At 40.5% G+C, this 14,423-nt stretch overlaps 1 long non-coding RNA gene across 2 annotated transcripts in view; it reads right to left on the reverse strand.

Moving 5' to 3' along the window:
- Positions 1-8,051: 8,051 nt before the first annotated feature.
- The window catches only part of LOC108495508, an 11,335-nt gene continuing 4,963 nt past the window's right edge, over positions 8,052-14,423 (reverse strand). For both annotated transcript variants that reach the window (XR_001874148.1, XR_001874147.1), the window contains exons 2-3: positions 10,722-10,833; positions 8,052-8,767 (exon numbers count right to left, since the gene is read on the reverse strand). This is a non-coding gene — a long non-coding RNA (uncharacterized LOC108495508). The remainder of the gene's footprint in view (positions 8,768-10,721; positions 10,834-14,423) is intronic.

A 14,423-nucleotide genomic window follows, 5' to 3' on the forward strand; every position in this document is an offset into this window, starting at 1 on the left:
CCCGGGTCGCAGCGGTGAGAGTCCTGCACCCTAACCACTAGACCACCAGAGGCCCCTATATAATTTAACAAGTTGTAAAACAATACATTCTTTAAACATTCTTGTCATAACCAATCTTATCTTAACCATTTATAAAAACCAGGGCCTATCGTCTTAAGGCCTTTATTGAACTGTTGATAACTTTATTGGTTCGTGCAATATTTCAAGCAACCTTATATTACCCAGGGTTTGCAGATGTGTAAAACCTTTTATCTGAGGGTGATTTTTTGTGATTGGGTAAAGGCATCATTTTTATTTGAAAGGGAAATGTGTTGGGTTGTAGATGTTGTGTTTGAAGTAGTGTTGGTTGAGGTAGTGTTGTTGAATGAGTGTTTAAGATGTCTTTGTCATAAAATGTATTTGCATTCACACACACGTGCATCTTCACTCAACTTTCTCATTCGTACTCCAGTGGCCACCGTTTCATTCTCTCCTCACACATGCATTCTTAAACCCTTTATTGTGTTTGAATCATGGAGTTTTGGTTTTGTATTGGTTACTGTTTGTGTGTTTCTTTTGGTTCTGTTGTATCATTTATTGCTTCTTTGTAATTGTTGCTGTTTTGAAGAAGTGTTACTGTAAATTTACACATATAGAGAATAGACCCATATCTCTTTCCCCCCTTTTTAATGTGTTTTTATAGCATGTTTCTTAATGTGTGGTGTGTTCCTTTTACCATTGTTGGTCATGTTTCTTCAGATCCAATTTCTCCACTCATTTCTTCTGCTGATTATTTCTTTTGTAGGGGAAGAGCTAATATAAGGCCTGACACATCTAGAAGGGATCCATTGTAATTTGGTACCCTTGGATACACAGGCATATCCCTCCCCCAGGTTATGAGATCTACTGGTCCTGACCATTGCCTAGATATTATATCTTTAATCATAATTGGTGCTTTGGAAGATGAAAGTATTTAAGTTTTATGTTGGCAGTCATACCTGCTATGGTCTATATCATCACAGTTTAAGGAATTTAGAACATATGATGTTTTCTGTAAGCATTCCTGGGGGTTATATACCGACTCTCCTCTTTTTTGCCGTTGAAGCATTTCTTTTAGTGTGCGGTGTGTTCTTTCTACCTTTAAAAACAATCCTGGCAAACATGTTAATAACAGTTCAGTCCATTTCAGATGAAAAGTGGGCAGGAACAGATGTGAGGATTAGGTGAATCTGTAGTTTTTGAAGCAATAGCAGTGAATCGCTCTATGTTATAGTGTCTTTTACTTCTAAGTTGAAGGCTTTAAGGATAACCTTTCGTTGTGTAGTTCTCTCCGTGTTGGAGATTCCGTTGTTGGTCCTGGAACGCTTTACAGTTATTTCTTAATAATATCAGTTAGAGCAACTGTAACTAGGTTTAATTCAGTCTCTTAGGCAGTTGTGACTTACAAGCAGCTATTTGGCACTTTTGTTGACATTATGGATACTGTTCTGTAATAGTAAAATATTTTGAGAGTGTTTGAATGTATTAATTAACAAAAATGGGGATGTTTACGATACTATATTCGTTGTTGGAATAACATTCTTACAATAATTGCATGTATGTGGACGTGTTTGAGAAACTAGTAATTTTAACAACTTTTAACAATTTTTTTTGTTTGTTTTTTCCCTTTTTTTAACAATTCAAGTAAAGTCACTGGGAAATTAATGAAAAGTAGCGAACAATTTTTAAAGCTTCAGTGTTCTGGTTTTGTGGAGATAAACATTCTTAGTTCCAATGACACCAATTTACATAGTGAAAGGCAATTGCAAAGGCTTTTAGGCAACAAAGAGAATTTTTCTCTCTCACGGTGGTGTGACTGAACAGTTAATAAAGTTTCAGTTCACTATGTTTTGGTTTTTTTCCCATATTATGTACAAAAGGAGATTTTGAGTGAGAGATGAGAGGGGTTTGTTTGTTATTTCCCTCACCAGAAGGTAAATCACCTGTTTATATAGCCAAAAAGTTAGTAAGAAAGTTTTTATAGGAATAGGAATAGGGTAAGAGATGACAAAATCCAATTCCACCCAGTTGCTAAGTAGTAAATTATTGTTATTATGTTTGAGGGGTAACATATTATCTCTTTCTTTGCAAAGGTAATTATGCAAGAAGTGTTTTTTACTCTTTTCTTTAACCAAAAAGTAAGTTGTAAAATCTCGGTTTTCAAAAATTCCAATCTTTTCCCACTCTAAGACAGGGGCAAAAGGTATGAAAATGTATCTTTCTTTAGAGTTGAGAGATTGATAGACTAGTGAAAGGTCTTTTGTTAATAGTAGGGCTGTGCTTTTATTGTTTTCTAGTAGTGTATGTAAATGCATCAGTTTTGTTTTAAGGAAAGGCCACTGTATCACAGATTTAGGGCTATCTGTTTTTTGGGCTGTTTGTGACTTTAGCTAAAATTGGGCTCCCTTAAGGAAAAATCTGGTGTTAATTGACCCTCTCCTTGAGTGAAGTAGTTTCTGTTCTATAGAATGAGTGATTTTAGTGGGTCTAATGGAAACGGAGTTAATGTTTGGGCGATTGCTGGTTATGATGTCTGTGTTTTGCTTTGGGGATCTTAGTTTAAGAAAACTTGTTAACCAGGTTTGGATGATTGTTACATTTGTTTTGCTGTTAAAAATGTTTGATATTTCTGTCTTTGCCTCCTGCTCTAATTGTTTAATTTGGGTAAAGGCCAATTTATGCGTGTTTGTGTTTCGAATGAATTCAGGGTGTGTATTTTTATCTGTGTCATTTGTTGCAGCCCAGTAGGACATTTTTGGACTTGTTTGCTTTACTTTATCAAGGCTTTTGCAGTAACTCTGTGTACAGGGTTATGTGTTTTTGCAGCTGAAATTGTAACTGGTTATTTCTTTGCTACTTGTTTAGGTTTGGCTTTCCATGTTGTGTATGGCATGCTGGTAAACAGCATTTTAAAATAGTGAGAAGTAAATACTTGATTTAAGGGCCCTCTTAACATTTTTATCTTTCCCCCTAGAAACACAAAAGAACCTTTTATAATAGCAGATAATTTGTTAATTAGTAAGATCGTCTTTTTGTGACTTAGAAAGTTAAATATGGGAGCTGATAGCTGTATGTCTGTTGTGCTTTGTAGTATTATCTTTGGATTGTTAGTTGTGTCAGTGGGTGATCTGTGATGTCCCAGTTGAGATTCTTGTAGCACAAAACCAAGGACTGCTAGCACTGATAGTTAATATGTATACTGTCCATTTTTAACATCGGTAGCTTTGGCTTCACTGATGGTCTTGGCTCGGGTAGGCATATGTTCCATGCGCTCTCCCAGTCTGTATTTTCTTCTTCGGGTTGAAGCAGCACCTGCAGTCATGTCTGCTGCTCTTCCTCCTCTGCAGCATCTAAAACTGGCTGTCTTCTTGATGGGTCCCTTGTCTCACCGAGGTCGATATGCCACAGTTCGGTCAGGATTTCCAGGGTGTCAATTTCTCTTCTTCCTCCTCCATCAGGCCGTCTCTGGCATAGAAGCTGCTCTGAGGCTGGCGAGGGCTGTGGGTTGGTTTTTTGGTAGGAGTGCCACGGTGGTGCTTTTAGTGGTTGTGCATTTGTTGTGTGTTGGTTGAACTGGTGTGATGGAAAAGACACTTTCACTTCTGCCTCACGGCAGGAGTAAGCTGGCTGTGGCTGTGTCTATGTTGCTGCGTGGTCATTCTGCAGCGGTCTCATGGCTGCTGCACAGCTAAAGGTAGTTAGTGGAGCCCCCTGACCCCTGTAATAGCAGTCTGTCTGTTGCCCCCCGCCGCACCCCCGCCAGCACTCCGTTCCGCCACGGCGCAGCCGCCGCCACGCCACCCGGTTCAGGACCGCCCGCGAGCGGCACGGCCATCGCTCTCGCCTCCCCTGCTGCCGCTCCGCTCGGCCTGGTGCCCACTGGGGGGGGTGCTGCAAACGGAGCTCTCGTGGGCTCCGCGGCACCCCCTGACACGCCACATCCTGCTGCTGCCGCACCCGAGGGGTATCCGATGCCTGTTGAAGTCCCGTTACGGGCAGCCATTTGGGGTGCTGAATAAGGCACGAACCCCACTCTGCACTCTGTGAGTGTAGGAGCAAGATTAAGGTTTATTACAAAACACTTCGGTTTAAATACAGCGCTTAAATATGTCACATGATCTCTTAACCAATGACATCCAAGCACTCTACTGAGCATGCGTCAGAGCCTGGAGAACTACAAATCCCATAATTCCTTTTTACAGTCTTCCTGCCACAAAAAACTTCCTTGTATCATGTCACATGAATCAATGACTTTTCTGACTCTTCTTTCAACCTTTTCTGTATAGCAAGTCTTCTTGAATCCTAAACTGCACAGGGCAAATTAACGAAAAATTGTTTCAGTGCAGAACATATAATCAGTATTGCCTATGCAGTCCTTAGAGATTTTTTTTAATTTAGCCAAGGCATTATACAAGGCATTTTGACTAAAGTACCATATTTAAGAGTTCATTCATTACCTTCCTTGACAAATATCTCTGCATGTCTTCATTCCTTCTCCAAATCCCCAAATAAAACCTCATTAACAGAAAAAAAATTAAAAGCAGCATTTTCAGTTTTTAAGTCCAGCAAAACACAAATGTCTGAGGATGGAAGAGGCAACAGCAGCATCAGCTTTACCATAACATGACTGATTATTAGGCTATGGGAATTGTCTGCAGGTCTGGTTTTATTCCCTTTTTTGTTACAGCTATACCCAAACATGTGAAAAGGTCATGCAAGGCAGAGAAAGGTTAACAGAAGTTGTGATGTATCTACCACATAAGACATATTTAAAAATACTGGCTCAAGGTTAAAAACTAGAGCCAATTTATAGCATGGAGATCTTTTAGCATTACTCTGAGATGCCAAAATAAAGTTGTGTAAGCATGTAACATAATAAACACTTCAGAGATTATCAGAGCCAAAATATAGAAGGAAACCCAGGCCAACAAATTGGAGGGTTAGACTCCCCTAAAACAAAAGGCTGTGTTTGCTAGAGAATTTTACTTTGAGAACACCTTGCTCAACTGGCCTTCAATGGCTCCAAATTTGTGTATCTTCTCCATTTTTCATATCTGGTGTTTAGTAAGGCAGACTAAATATACAGATAGAAAAGGACATGCTGCTTTTACTGTCCGCAAATGTATTACTTTAATAATTATTCACAAATCACTTGTCTGTTTGCCCCCAACTTATTAAAGACATCTGGACTACATCAATGACTTATCTTTGTTGCTTATTACATCTTCAGTCTTTTATGTCATCCGTGAGTCTCATTAATAATTTTGTACAATGTTTGATATAATTTAAAACAAGCATTAAATAACACATAGCAAAAACCAATTCCTAAAATAACGCCTATATAAATATACTTGTTCAGTTAGGATCCTCCATTTACTGTTCTGGTTTTGGCTGCCAGTTAATCAATACTCTACTAATTAACAGATCATATTGATCAAATTAGTATGACATATAAAAAGTGTCATGCAGCAGTAAGTAAAATGTTTGGAGGAAGTCTAAATATTACATAACCACTATGGCTATGTAAACAGTATAGTTCTTACTAAGTGTGTTGTTTACTAAAACTGTGGTCAGAATTGTTTCTCCTATACCCATATTGACCAGCATAAGTTCTACTGATTTTCTTTGATCGCTTACATATGTTATAAAGTTTTTGCCTATACAGTTGCTAGCCAATAATCATCTGGATTGTCCTCTTTACCCCTTTTACTGCTAAAACTTCTAACAAAACATCCCAGTTTCAAATTTACTGTGAACAGATCATAGCAATACAAATAGTTGTTTGGTTGGTTTGAGTATGAACACTGAATTGAAGTTATCTGAATGTGTTACTTTAAAGCTAGTTTTATCACTTTACAAAATGATACAAGTTTGGGGGTTCCCCATATACTTCAAAAATACCAGGGCATTCACAAGCCCCTGGTCCTTATGCGAGCTCTCAACCACCCCAATATCTGTTGGAGGGACAACACAGCAGGGCACAGGCAATCCAGGAGGTTGCTGGAACGCAGTGACAGTAACTTCCTTCTCCTAGTGGTAGAGGGCCTAATGAGGAGAGGTGCTATGCTGGACCTTGTCCTTACCAATAAGGAGGGGCTGGTGAGGAACGTGAAGCTCAAGGACAGCTTGGCCTGCAGTGACCGTGAAACACTAGAGTTCAAGATCCTTAGGGCAGTGAGGAAAGCACACAGGAAGCTCATTACCCTGGACTTCAGGAGAATGGACTTTGGCCTCTTCAGGGATCTGCTTGGTAAAGTGCCATGTGATAAAGCCCTGGAGGAAGGAGGGACCCCAGAAAGCTGGTTAATCTTCACGGCTCAAGGTCCTCCAAACTCAGGAGCAATGTATCCCAATAAAGAGGAAGTTGGACAAAAGTATCAGGAGACCTGAATGGATGAACATGTTGCTCCTGGACAAACTCAAACACAAAAACAAAGCCTACAGAGAGTTAATGCAAGGACAGGTACCCTGGGAAAAATACAGAGATTGTCTGAGCAGCCAGGGATCAGGCTAGAAAAGCTAAAGCCCTGAGAGTATTAAATCTAGTGAGGAATGTAAAACCCAAAAGAAAAGCTTCTATAGATACAATGGTGATAAAAGAAAGATGATGGAAAGTGTGAGTCCTCTCCAAAAGGAAATGGGAGATCACGTTACCCAAAACATGAAAAAGGCTGAGGCACCCAGTGACTTTTTTGCCTCAAAGACTTCATTGGCAACTGTTCCAGCCACACTGCCCAAGTTGCAGAAGCTGCAGAAAGCAAATGCAGGGGCTGTCATAATGTAGAAACACTGTCTGTAGGAGATCATGTTTAAGACCATGTAAGGCACCTGAAGGTGCACAAGCTGATGGGACCTGGTGACATGTATCCAAGGGTCCTGAGGGAACTGGCAGAGGAAGTGACTAAGCCACCATTCATCATATTTCTGAAGTTGTGGCAGTCCAGTGAAGTTCCCACTGAGATAAAATGGAAAAATAATCCCCATTTTTTAAAAGGGAAATAAGGAAGATCTGGGGACTACAGGCCAGTCAGTCTCACCTTGATACCAGGCAAGATCATGGACCCCTGGTGTTAATTGTCACACTCAAAAAATTGTGAATGGCTTGATGTCCAAGTGGAGACCAGTGATGAGTGGTGCTCTTCAGGGTCGAGAATTTTGACTGCCACCATTTAACGTCTTTGTTGGTGACAGACAGTGGGATCGAGTACAACTTCAGCAAGTTTTCCACTGACACTAAGCTGTGTGGTGCACATACTGGAGGGAAAGGGATGTCATACAGAGGGACCTTGACAGGCTTGAGAAGTGTGCCTTTGCAAAGCTCAAAAAGGTCAACAAGGCCAAGTGGCAAGGTCTCGCACCTGAGTTGGGGCAATCCCAAGTACTAATACAGGCTGAGTAGAGAATGGGTTCAGAGCAGCCCTGCCAAGAAGGACTTGGGCGTGCTGGCTGATGAAAAACTCAGTGTAACTCAGCAATACGTGCTCACAGCCCAGAAAACCAATTGTATCCTGGGCTGCATCAAAAGCAGTGTGGCCAGCAGGTTGAGGGAGGTAATTCTGCTCCTCTACTCTGCTCTTGTGAAACCTACCTGCAGTGCTGCATTCAGCTCTGGGGTTCCCAGCACAGGAAGGACATTGACCTGTTGGAGAGGGTCCAGAGGAGACCACAAAGATGATCAAAGGGATGGAGCACCTCTCCTACAAGGAAAGTCTCAGAGAATTGGAGTTATTCAGCCTGGTGAAAAAAAAGCTTTGGGGAGACCTTAGACAGCCTTCCAGTACCTAAAGGGCTACAACAAAGCTGAGAAGGTCTTTTGACAAGGGCATGAAGTGATAGAACAAGGGGTAAAGGCTCTGAATTGAAATAGGGCAGGTTTAGACTAGACATATGGAAGAAAGTCATTACTGTCAAGCACTGGGACAAGTTGCCTCACCACCTGTTGTGGATGCCCCATCCCTGGAAGTGCCCCAGCAACCTCGTCTAGTGGAAGATGTCCCTGCCCATGGCAAGGGTTGGAACTAGATTGATCTTCAACATCCCTTCCAGCCTCAACCAATTCATGAGAGAAAAAAATAGTTAATTATTCAGTCTTTTGTGTTTTACTAGCAACATTTCCACCATTTCTATAGATCCATATGATTCTGAGGACTAACATAACCCTTCCTAAATGTACCACATTTACCCATGAGAGTAGTGAGGGACATGAATGATGCAGTGTTCTTTGCAGATGTAACTGCCATTTACAGCACTGACTTACATTAAGTAGAAACCCTACATAAAATATTCCATCAGACTGGCTAATGTGTTATTCCAAGATGGTGTGTTGTAGCAATAAAGAGCAGTGACTGTTCTGAGTATCTGTTGAGAGGGCAGAGTCAGCTTAAAATCTAGCCAATTTTCACAAGTTAGTTAAAAGCAGTTCTACATTTTCCTACACATCTCCTAAATGACTTGTGAAACTTATTTACATAAACATTTCTTTCCTGACAGGTGACAGATGCACACAAAAGAGACCGACTAAAATAAAAACAGTGAAGTTAACCACAGACAAAAGTGCAGGCAGAGTAACCAGAGAATTATTTTTATTCAGCATTACTTGCAACAGCTGGCATGACTCAATGAGAAAGGTGTAGTTACGTTGACTCTGCTTCTTTCAGAAAGAAATGACCCATGGAGAGACATGAAGAAGCAAGCTATAAGTCAATCAACCTTCATTCTGTCAAACCACAACTTCCTGTATACAGGATTTCTGCAAGAACATCATAACATCCAACAACTAGAAGTATTTACTAGACTAAGATTATCAACAGTTTATAACTGGGATACCAGGGGACTTACTTAGATCTAGAATTTCCTTTTATATTCCTCTCCTTAGTCTCATTCACTCCACACCTTTTTTCTTTATATGCAGACAGTAGAACATTCATCTTGTCTAAGAATTGTCATTCTTCTTTTTTTGTCCCCCAAGTAAACTTGGAAAAAAGATTTTAACTATATCTGCACTATAGTTGTTCATAAAAGGCTAGTAGTATTTGTGGTTTTTAGGTATACTTCACACAAAATTATGGTTGTTATGCATCTAGTCTGAATCACCACTGGCTATTAGTATTTATAACATTACGCTTTCAGTCATCAAAGGAAGATCTACACAAATGATACCACAAATATTCTTGCTGAGATCAGCATAAGCTAAAATAGTAAATTTTGCATAATTTTCACACTGCAGATGCTGAAGTGTATTCCCATATGGACTGTAGTCTAAAACATTATTTTTCAGTTCTCAAGCTAATTTCAAACAGTTGCTTTCTGAATGCTAATTTCAGGATCATGTTGGCAGATCCAAACAAAGCATGTCCTGAATGTCACCATAGTTATTCTCCATTTGGTAAACAGTATGAAATAAACCCACATTCAGTGGCAATAACGCAACTTAGACCAATCCCCAGGTACTCATTTAAGTGTTTTCTCTTCATGCACACGTCTTAAATTCTGAGTAAGCAGGATTATAATTTCATTTCCAGGTTGTCACTCTGGGGGACACCATGCCTTTTAAGAAGTGCTCAAACTTAGCAGTAATTTTTCACTCCTAGGACCACCACTGCAGACAAGGCAAGAGATTCTGAACAAAGGGAAAAAGTTGCCTTTCCCTTAGCAGATGTGGTAACTGCATCTCATGAGCACCAGATGGAGGCTGTCACTACAGCATCAATTACTAGGAGAGGAAACTACAACTTTTGCAAGGCCCAGAGCTATTTTAGGAGGATTTTCTGGATGCTAGAATCAGACCAGGGTGGATCCAATTTCCCTGGCAGTAAATGCCATTTAGAGGGTGGAACTGGCAAGGGATTGGGTTTACACATTCATCCCTCAAATCTTATTCACATTAGTTCTGCCCTTCTCTTCCTCGGTTATTCTACTTCTCATATCCTAGTGATTTCTTGTTTTCTTTTTAAAGAAAAGATCTCTAGCAGCACGTACATTTTTTTTTAAACAAAAATCAAAGACTTTATGTTTGCAGAGATAATTGAAAGGTCAGAGCAGGATGCAGACCCATCCCAGTGTGCACATGGTGAGTTTGGGTGCCTGTGCTGCTGCCCTGAGCAGCTGTGTGCTGTTGCTGCTCAGAATCATGGAAACCACAGAAGAACAAGGTGATTTTTGTGCTGTTTGTAACAAAGCCCTGAGAATCACATATTAAAGTCACTGACTGGGAACCAGTTTTGAGTTAGGGCACTGGAGATATTCTTCCATCTTCTCAGTCTGGGGAACAGTAACATAATGTTGGACCTTTACTACAAATGGAGGAATTCAAAGGCTTCATATACCTATCCTTGCCCAAAGGCTTCATTTTTGGAACCTCTAAAAATTGTATTTTACCAGAACACACCAGAAGAGATTTCTACCCCTTCTGCTCATGGATCACATCTGCAGGGCAATTGATAGTGACATCTACGTAAGCTCACAGTCACAGCATCTGACAGAATAACTCCTGCAGTATTTGAATCACAGCACACACAGTGCCTGCATCTATTCCCCCTGAAGGACCCCAGTCCAGACCAGCAGCAGACACTGTTTAGCAATGGGACAGCTGTCCCATGAGTCCTGTTTAATTTATTGATGCAAAGAAGCATAGCCACGTATTAAATATTGATGGGTCCTTTCCTTCCCAGGGGTAAACCTGCAAAATTGCTCCTAATACCTACCCTGGAAGAGGCTCAGAGCACTGAGTTTCGGGAAATATAGGAGTAGATTCTGCCATTATTATTCCAAGTGTCGAAGTGTAGCAGAGGCATGTCTCTCAGCTCCTCTTAATCCCTGGTTCACAAAAGAGAAAAAAGAAGAATGTTCTCCCTTTCTATTCAAAGCAACTTCAAATGTTAGATGTTGTTATTCAGAGCAACTTCAGAAGTCAGATGTTGTTTAGTCACAGACCAGTAGAAAAAAATTAAATCCCTGCTCCAAGAAAGGGATTCCAGTGAAGCCTTTGAAGCTAGTATAGTAGAAGGAAGTACTGGTTTCTCTGACAAAATTTTACTGCAGGCTCTAACCATAGCTTATCTCTATCTACTGAATTTGTTTACAAGGCTTAGCTTGACATATTAGCTCTGGTACAATTTCCAAGACTGCAGGACAGAAATAATAGGAAAACGGAAAGTAAGTGGATGGAAAGTTTACCCATTTTGTCCCACTAGCTGAGACAGTGTACAATGCATTGGCAACAGTATAGTCAAAAGATGATGGGAAAGAAAAAGAAGGGACAGAAACAGATAAATAGACAATGAAAATACTTACAGTTGGGGTATAAAATAAAGGTTAAAGTATATCAACATCACCCAGAATACATGTTAGTAAACTGTGTTTAACCTTGAAAATTGACTGATCTGAATGGATGCAGTATTCCACAGCTCAGTCACTCTGTGTTGCAGGGATAACTAGGTAAAACAAGTACACACCACTCTAATTAGCACTTGGGCTACTAAATTTCAAACAATCTCTAAAGTTCTGGAACAAATGCCCAAGTTTACTTGGTTAAACCCAATCCAAAAAAGAACTTAAATGACACTTGGCTTAAGAATGGAGCTGACACCAAATATTGCTGTACAGATACAAACAGAAGATAAAACCTGGGTGGGAAAAAAAAAGAAATGAAAACAACTCTTCAAAATATTATAGCCTTGCATTTGCTCTTTATTAACTATTCCTCACTGGGTAGTTGTCTTTGACCAAATGAAACTTAATGAGATAGGACAGCATTTTTTCACCACACAGAAAATTTTTGGTCTCTAATTTCATAGGGTGTCTGAACTATACAGAAATCCTTGTACTTAGAGCACTGCCTTGTAAGTTTGTCTCTGATACAACCCAAGAAAAGAGTTGTCTGTAAATCCTGACTAAGTGTTTCAGTTCGAGCAAAACTAGAGGTAGGTTTGGAATATTGTTCAAGTATTTGTAAACTAAGAAGTTAAGTACCAGTAAGAATCAAGTTTTACAGTGACTAGTAAGAAAAAAAAAATTAAAGTCCAGCTCAGTTTTCCCAGCTTGCTAAATGGAATCACTGGGGACCAAGTCGGAGGAAGCAGATGTTGTACCCAAGCTTTTTAAAAGAATGCCTGTTGTTTCAAGAGGAACCATTAAAGTGTTGCTTAGCTATCTCAGCCTTTTCTTTGCCTCCATACTTTCTGTGTCCTCAGTCATAGTTCATAAAGGCTGAGAAGTTCAGAAAAGATGGGCAAACACATGAAGAAATTGATGGTGGTGGTGATGGTGCCTCATCCAGTGGGTGGCCGGTAACTAGTGGGGTTCCCCAAGGCTCAGCATTGGGGCCAGGTCCATTTAATATCTTTATTGTTGAATTGGATGAGGAGATTGAGTGTACCTTCAATAAATTTGTGGAGAACAAGTTGGGTGGTAGTCTTACCAAGTCTTACCAAGGCCAAGTCTTACACTTTAGCCACAATAACCCCATGCAGCAATGCAGGCTGAGGGCAAAGTGGCTGGAAAGCTGCCCAGTGGAAAAGGATCTGGGGGTGCTTGTTGACAGCAGCTGAACATGAGCCAGCACTGTGCCCAGGTGGCCCAGAAGGCCAGTGGCATCCTGGCTTGGATCAAGAACAGTCTGGCCTTCAGGACCAAGGCACTGACTGTCTCCCTGTGTTTGGCACTGGTGAGGCCACACCTCAAGTCCTGTGTCCAGTTCTGGGGCCCTCACTACAAGAAAGACATTGAGGTGCTGGAGTGTGTCCAGAGAAGTGCAACAGGGCTGGGGACAGGTGTAGAGAATAAGTCCCATGAGAAGCAGCTGAGGGAGCTGGGGTTGTTTAGCCTGGAGGAGGCTCAGGGGATACCTTATCACTCTCCACAATTGCCTCAAAGGCAGTTGTAGCCAGCTGGGGGGTCGACCTCTTGTCCCAGGCAACTAGTGACAGGATGAGAGGACATAGCCTCAAGCTGTGCCAGGAGAGCTTCAGGCTGGACATCAGGAAGAATTTCTTCACTGAAAAGGTTAGTAAGCACTGGAACAGCCTGGGTGGTGTTGTTTCAGATTTTGTTTAGTTTTTTTGCTTTAAAGCCATTTTAAAAACCATTTTACCAGCACTTAGCATGCCGGAAAATGCTCTTCTGAAAATTTTAGTGTATGTTGTTTCACTTTCTTTGCCACAGGTGACAATCTAGGTAAGCAATGTCTTTTTTTGCCTGACAATAGCAGATTGAGGTTTGCCTGTCCTCCACACAATTTATGCCCAAGAATTATTATGCTGCCTACCACTGCAAGGTAGTCACTTGGTCTAATGCAAGAAAGTCTAAAGTAAAGTGCAGTTTAAAGGGAGAAAGCCTGAGAAGACAAAAAGAGGGGTTGTTTGTGTAGGCTGCTTATCCACAAGAAGGCAGTCCCATAACACTTCCTTTTAGACCACCACCCCATTTCACTTTCTGTACATTATATGTGCTTAGGTATTTGTATATGTGGTGGTAGAAAGATCAATGGCATTTTGTACCTAATAACTTCTGAACTGATGGAGAATATCTGACTAGAAGAGGATAACCCTTCGAGGAAACTTTTTTTTTTCCAAACCACTTTATCACAATTAAGTATATGTATTTGCAGTAAAGAGAGAGAATACATGGAAAAAGACATTTTAAGACCTGAATTTTTCACCAAAATTGCTTTTATTTCAATACTGGAAAAATACAATCCTTTCAAAATAACATTTACAAAAGCCTGTGAGAAGAACACACTGTTTTTGAGTGTTCATCTATTTAGCAACTCAGATCTATACAAGGTCACAACAAACTCCCAGAGACATTAAATCTAGAGTCTTCTCAGAGACAAGATTTTCTCCTTTTGACTTTTCGCAAATGGTAAATTAAAACTGTAAAGAAAGGTGAGACACTCTTATTCCTCTATTCCAAGAGTTCAAAACTCTGAACCCTCTAAATCAGTGCAACACATTTAATTTTAAGAAGTCACTTGCACATTATCATTTTATTTGTAACAGTGATGCTTTTATCCCTAATAACTCAGCAGTGAGTTAAACTGTCCCAACAGATATCCCAAGACAAGGCTCCTTATAAGGAAGACATAATTAATTCCTAGGGTCTATTCTCAATAAATGTAAACTGAATGTGCTCATTCCCTGAGGAAATACATCATCATCATGGCCAGGCTTTGCGAACAAAGATTTGGGAAAGGTCTCTACCCACGTTTGCTACAAGTGCGCTGGTGGTTAAAAAGGCCAATATGAGACAGACATGTCCAGTTGCAAAAGGCACAGCAGAAAGACTCCTTAGGCGGTAAATTCTGCAGGCCACGATTCTTTCTGCATTGTCTTTTCTCCTCGAGAGTGATCCTGCGTGCTTTCTCAAAGGAAGCAGCAGTGTTATAGATGGTGTGTCTCCAGGCCTCC

Source organism: Lepidothrix coronata, unplaced genomic scaffold (genome assembly GCF_001604755.1).
Source record: "Lepidothrix coronata isolate B3197 unplaced genomic scaffold, Lepidothrix_coronata-1.0 Scaffold31, whole genome shotgun sequence".
Lineage (NCBI taxonomy): Eukaryota > Metazoa > Chordata > Aves > Passeriformes > Pipridae > Lepidothrix > Lepidothrix coronata.